We start from the raw sequence: 7,021 nt of genomic DNA on the forward strand, positions 1-7,021 counted from the left end.
AGGTGGTCAGTGGGGTCACTCTCTGCACAGGGGCACAGTTATGCTGGTAAAGGAAAGGGCATTTCCAAAACTGTTGCCACAAAGTTGAAAGCGTCCAATTGTGTAGAATATCTTTGTATCCTGTAACATTAAGATGATCCTTTACTAGAACTAAGGTGCCTAGATCAAATCATGAAAAAAAAGTCCCAGATCATTATCCCTCCTCCACCACAACATACAGTAGGCACTAAGCACTCCAGTAAGTAACGTTCTCCTGGCAAACACCACACAAAAAATCTTCCATCAGACTGCCAGATAGTGAAGTGTGATGCATAGCTCCAGAGAGGACGTTTACGCTGCTCCAGTGTCCAGTAACAGGGTGCTTGCTTTACACCAATCTAGCTGACTCTTGTCATTGAGTATGTTGATGTGAGGCTTGTGCACAGCCGCTCAGCCATCGAAACCCATTTCAAGAAGCTCATAATGCACAGTGCTTGTGCTGATCTTGCTTTCAGAAGCAGTTTGAAACTTGTAGAGAATGATGAAACAGATGAAAGGTAAATTGTTATACTCTACACACTTCAGCACTAAGCAGCCACACTTTGTGTTTTTACAATTTACTGGGTAGATCTACTAGGGCAGGAATTTAACTTGACTTGTGGCAAAAGTGGCATCCTATGCCACTGAGCTCTTTCAATGTTTGCCTATAGAGATTTCATGGATATGTGCTGGATTTGATGCAGCTGTTTAGCAATGGGTGTGATTGAAACACTAGGGCAGGGCTGTCCAAACTTTGCTCTCCAGAGGTTTTGGAACTACATTTCCCATGATGCTCAGCTAGATAAAATGCTGGCTGAGCATCATCGGCAATGTAGTTCCAAAACCTCTGGAGAGCAAAGTTTGGACACCCCTGCACTAGGGTATAGTTTGGACCATATATATATATATATATATATATATATATATATATTTAAATCAAAAGTTCATAATTCAGCGCCGCAAATGGATGACCAATCCTAGGAATCACAATAGGTGAAGGAAGTGTATGTCGAGGCAAGCAACCCCAAAAGATATACACTTACTTTAAATTACCTCAATCCAAATAAGATAAGTAGCTGCTTTGTGGGGTGTTAGAGTAGTGCTCCCATTGATATCTTATGCCAATGCACTTGTATAACCATCCCAGGGGAGTCCGGTCTTTATGGTACTCCTGAAGTATGGTAGAAGCTTGTCTGTATATCTGTCACCTCTCCAGAGAGCCTGTGTCAAAACATAAATAACAATACCGAAGAGCTAGTGAAGTACAGTTTAATGGAAAGTATAACATACAAGTAAAATTATGCACTCACAAGAGAGCCCTCAAACAGTATGAGGTATGATATAAACAGGTCTGTATATACAATCTCTACCGTGACAAGTACGGGAGTGGGTAGACCCAGGTAGTCTCATTAAACAATCCCTGACGTGTTTTGAAGGTATCCTCCTTCCTCATCAGAATTTCTCTTTTTTTTTTTTTTTAAATTGTTGATTAATCTTTTGTTAGTGTTATTTTAATGTCAACCTTCTCCTAAACTGTAGATATGGATCTTATACAAGTTGCTTAAATGGATTGATTTTTTATTTTCATCCCAACTCCTTTTCACTGACTGTCTCTTACAAGCTCTATCAATTACTTAGTAATAATGCATTTTAGTTATTCCTGATAGCAGGCTACCTGCATTACTTATCTGCTCACCTGCTCACAAAGGGATACCCATCATCTGAAATTGGGAGCATTCTGTGGGGAAGCTCAATTGCTCCATGGATTCTAAATGTGGATCCTTAGCTCTGGACAGGGGACAGTGAGTATGGTTGATCTAGTGACTTATTGTTTCTATATGCGGCCCAACACTAAGTCTTACTAAGTTTTATTACTGCTGCATTTGGTGTTTGTATGTAAATTGTGGGGTGGATCTGAGCAGTCTGGGCTTTAAATCTTTCTTTGTTTACCAGCATTGTGACCCATCCACTTCACTTTAGCACCAACTTTAAAATGCTAATAAGCTAACTGTAACTATGTTGATTTCAAATTAACTTAACTATGCTGCCCTGAATCCCATAATGCAAATCAACCTAATCTTGAGGTGCCCAAACATTCCCTTCTCAAATGCTGACTCAATCCTCTCCACCTCAACCAGCATAAGCCATGGCTTCCTCACCTATTAGTAATTGTGGCCTACATTGTGGTGCCCAAACAAATCCATCTCAAATGCTGACTCAATCCTCTCCACCTCAACCAGCATAAGCCATGGCTTCCTCACTTACACATTAGAAATTGTGGCCTACATTGTGGTGCCCAAACAAATCCATCTCAAATGCTGACTCAATCCTCACCACCTCAATCAACAGCAAAAGCCATGACCTCCTCACTTACCCATTAGTAATTGTGACCTACCCAAACCCCTATAAAACAATTAACTCTTACCATCTGCCTTTAGGAGGATAAATTCAAGGGTGTAAGGGTAAAGTTAGGAAGGTGTGTTCAATATTTTGTGTGATATTATAAATTTCTTAAGTCATTTTAAAGTATTACTTAATGGAAAGAATATTGGTGGCCTATTAGTGGAATATATAATCAGTCACAATTAAAGTCACTGAATTCAGTAATACATTAAGACTAAAATCAGAATTATTAAATGCCTATTTTGGAAATTCAGACAGATGGGAACAATGTGGGTTTACTGAGTATAATCTGAAAAAAAAAAAAGAAAAAGAAAATGTTTTTAGATATTTTCTTTTTAATTAAGTTTCCATTTATCAGGAAACAAAAATTCTAGCATCACAGCTGTGTCCATTACAGTCAACGTGATATGGCACTATACTTAAAGAGAAGTATGTGGGTGTCTAATAACAAACAATATGGCTGATCATGACACAGCCCATCCACTACTTTTATGTTACACTTATGTGGTCCTGTATCACCTTGGTTACAGTTTCTAAATGGAAAACAAATGGAAACATATTTATTTATAAGTGTGTCTCTTTAAGATAATATCAAAATGCTTTTATTCATGATATTTTTCATACTCACTGCAAATCCACCTAAGGCTTAAATACTGATATTCTATTCATCAAATGTTTTGGATGACAATTCTGTTCTTTGCAGGTTTTTTCTTGTGTAGGATTAGTTTTAGGAACAATTTCCATGTAATAAATATACCTAAAGCCATATCAAAATATGTATTTTCCATGGTCTATATATTTTTCAGCAAAAACTTGAAATGCTTTGCACTGACATGAAAGTGGACAACTGCAGTAGACTCCATTTCCTGAAATATAAATCATCAATGTATCTAATGTAAAACAAAAACAGTCTTAAAAAAATGTTAACTCCCTGGCACACACAAATAAAGTAATTGATGGATGAAAGAACAAACTGTTTATGTCAAGAGTGACATCATAAGTATAAAAATAATTCAGTCGTCTGTACCATTAAATCAAATGAGATCCATAAATACAAGTATGAGGTAGACACTCATTTAAAGTCACACTAGAAAAAATAAATGTAAAAAAAGGATAATCTAATAGCAATGTTGAAGTGACAGTACAATCAAAATTAAACTTGTATTATTGAGTTAAAGTATGGAATTGTAAACAACTTTCAAACGTAAATCAAGGAAAACCCCTATTAAGAGAATAGGGAAAAGTATGCTCTTTCTACACATAAAGTATATATTTTTCCAATTAAAATTAAATTTTTACTAGTTATAGTTAAAAAAGGCAGCAGAAATAGAAGTTGTATCTAGCGTGCCAGAAAAATAGATAAAAACACAACTGTAACTGTGTCTTGTATAAAGTACTTCAATGTAGCTGATTTTAGGTTGTCTATCACATATGAGGAGGAGGGGAACAAATCAACGATATTAGGTAAATGTAAGAGCCTCTATTTAGGAACTGTGTCCTGTATTGCCCTATATTAGGGTAGATAAGCCACTTTTTTACACTAAATATGCTATATATCCCTTTCCCATCCTTCCCATAATATGCCTCAAATGTTACAACAACAAATAAAAATATCAATTAGTAGATAGTCTGAAATTAACAGAGTGCAGTTAAAATAAACACGAATCCCCTTACCCTGTTTTAATGGCTGTTATCTATCTATCTATCTATCTATCTATCTATCTATCTATCTATTATCTACATATCTATCTATCTATCTTTCTATCTTTCTATCTATCTATCTATCTATCTATCTATCTATCTATCTATCTATTATCTACATATCTATCTATCTATCTTTCTATCTATCTATCTATCTATCTATCTATCTATCTATCTATCTATCTATCTATCTATCTATCATCTATCTATATTTATACATTCATTCATCCATCTCTCTCTCTCTCTCTCTCTCTCTCTCTCTCTATTTCTAAATTGTTTAGTTTAGAAATACCTCTAATGAAATAATGAAACTAGTTGTGTAGGTTACATAGAAACATACAATTTGATGGTAGATAAGAACCAAAAAGTCCCATCAAGTCTACCCATATTACGTTACTTTTTCCTTAGGATAGCCTTATGCATGTCCCAGGCATTTTTAAATTCCTTTACAGTCTTTGTGTTTACCACCTCTAATGGAAGTTTATTCCATGAATCCACCACCCTTTCTGTAAAAAAATGCTTCCTCATATTTCCCCTGAATCTGCTACCCTCTAACTTTAGATTGTGACCCCTTGTTTGTTTTTTGTGAAAAATGCTTTCAGCTTCTATTTTATTAAGTCCCTTCATATATTTGAAGGTTTCTATCATGTCACCTCTTTCCCTTCTATCCTCTAAACTATACATATTTAGATCATAAAGTCTTTCTTTGTACGTTTTATATTTTAGACCACGTACCATTTTAGTAGCGCTCCATTGGACAGCTTCTAGTTTATTTATATCTTTCTTAAAGGGATTTTTTTTCTTTTGTGATTCAGCTAGAGCATGCTATTTTAAGCAACTTTCTAATGTACCCCTATTATCAATTTTTCTTCATTCTCTTGCTATCTTTCGGCTAGATTACGAGTTTTGCGTTATGGGGTGTGCGGTGCTAACTTGCACATTATTGTCACCACTCACTTCCCTACAGCGCTGGTATTACAGGTTTTTAAAAACCCGGCGTTATCAGGCAAGAAGTGAGCGTAGAGCAAAATTGAGTTCCATACCGCACTCCAATACCAGCGCTGCTGAAAGCTGCTGTGAGCTGATTTTACGTGCTTGTGCACAGCTTCCCCATAGACATCAATGGGGAGAGTCAGCTGAAAAAAGTATAACACCTGCAAAAAAGCAGCGTAAAGCTCAGTAACGCAGCCCCATTGATTCCTATGGGGAAACAACACCCTAACATAAACCCGAGTCTAAATACCCCTAATCTTACACTTATTAACAACCTAATCTGCCGCCCCCGACATCGCAGACACCTACATTATACTTATTAACCCCTAATCTGATGCCCCCAACGTTGCCGCCACTATAATAAACATACTAACCCCTAAACCGCCGTACTCCCGCATCGCAAACACTAGTTAAATATTATTAACCACTAATCTGCTGTCCCTAACATCGCTGCAACCTACCTACATTTATTAACCCCTAATCTGCCGCCCCCAACATTGTCGCCACTATACTAAATTTATTAACCCCTAAACCTAACCCTAAATCTAACCCTAACACCCACTAACTTTAATGTAATTAAAATAAATCTAAATAAAACCTACTATTAATAACTAAATAATTCCTATCTAAAACTAAATACTTACCTATAAAATAAAACTTAAGCTAGCTACAATATAACTAATAGTTACATTATATCTAGCTTAGGTTTTATTTTTATTTCACAGGCAAGTTTGTATTTATTTTAACTAGGTAGAATATTTAGTAAATAGTTATTAACTATTTACTGGCTACCTAGCTAAAATAAATACAAATTTACCTGTAAAATAAAACCTAACCTGTCTTACACTAACACCTAACCTTACAGTACAATTAAATAAATTACCTAAATTAAATAAAATTACCTACATTACATAAAAAACAAACACTAAATTACACAAAATAAAAAAAGGCATTATCAGATATTTAAACTAATTACACCTAATCTAATAGCCCTATCAAAATAAAAAAGCCCCCCCAAAATAAAAAAAAAACCCTAGCCTAAACTAAACAAAAAATAGAGCTTAAAAGGGCCTTTTGCTGTGCATTGCCCCAAAGAAATCAGCTCTTTTACCTGTAAAAAAAATACAACACACTCCCTTCTATAATATTATCAATGGACACTGAAAAAGCATTCAACCGTTTGAGCTGGTCATTCCTCTCCCAGTCTCTACAGAGATTTGGCTTTGATGAAAACCTCATTCATAATATTTTTGCTCTTTATAATTGGCCCACAGCCAGAGTAAAATTAAACGATTTCCTTTTACATCCCTTCCATATTAATAACGGTACCAGACAGGGATGCCCATTGTCCCCAACTCTGTTCATTTTATCGATGGAAGTCCTTGCAGCATATATTAGAACTGAACCCACCATTACAAGAATCACTATAGGTCAAACAGAATACAAACCTTCCCTCTATGCAGACGGCGTTATCCTTACACTAACAAATTTAGGAACCTCCATCCCTTGACTAATGTCCTTACTTACACTTTATGGAGATCTTTCAAATTTGTTGGCTGGTTTATTCAACAATGTTTATGATTTTAATGGTATTATCCCTGGCCTCGTGATGGGGAGTGAAACAAACTTGATTAGTATAGATCAGGTCTGGGATGACTTTATTAAGACGGTTGTGATAATTTTGGCATAGAGTTTAATATCAATATTCAATAGTGATATAGGGCAGAAGCTGGATGGTGTTGTGGGTGGTTTGCCAGGTTTTGGCAAAACAACTATGTGGGCCTCCAGCATGGAGGGAGGAAATTGTGCTCCATTAACAATTTCATTAATATTATTGTAAGATTTGAGGCAAGAGTATCTTGAAATGTACGATAATACTTTGCAGTAAAGCCATCAGGGCCAGGAC

This window comes from Bombina bombina, chromosome 7 (assembly GCF_027579735.1).
Source record: "Bombina bombina isolate aBomBom1 chromosome 7, aBomBom1.pri, whole genome shotgun sequence".
Classification (NCBI taxonomy): Eukaryota; Metazoa; Chordata; class Amphibia; order Anura; family Bombinatoridae; genus Bombina; species Bombina bombina.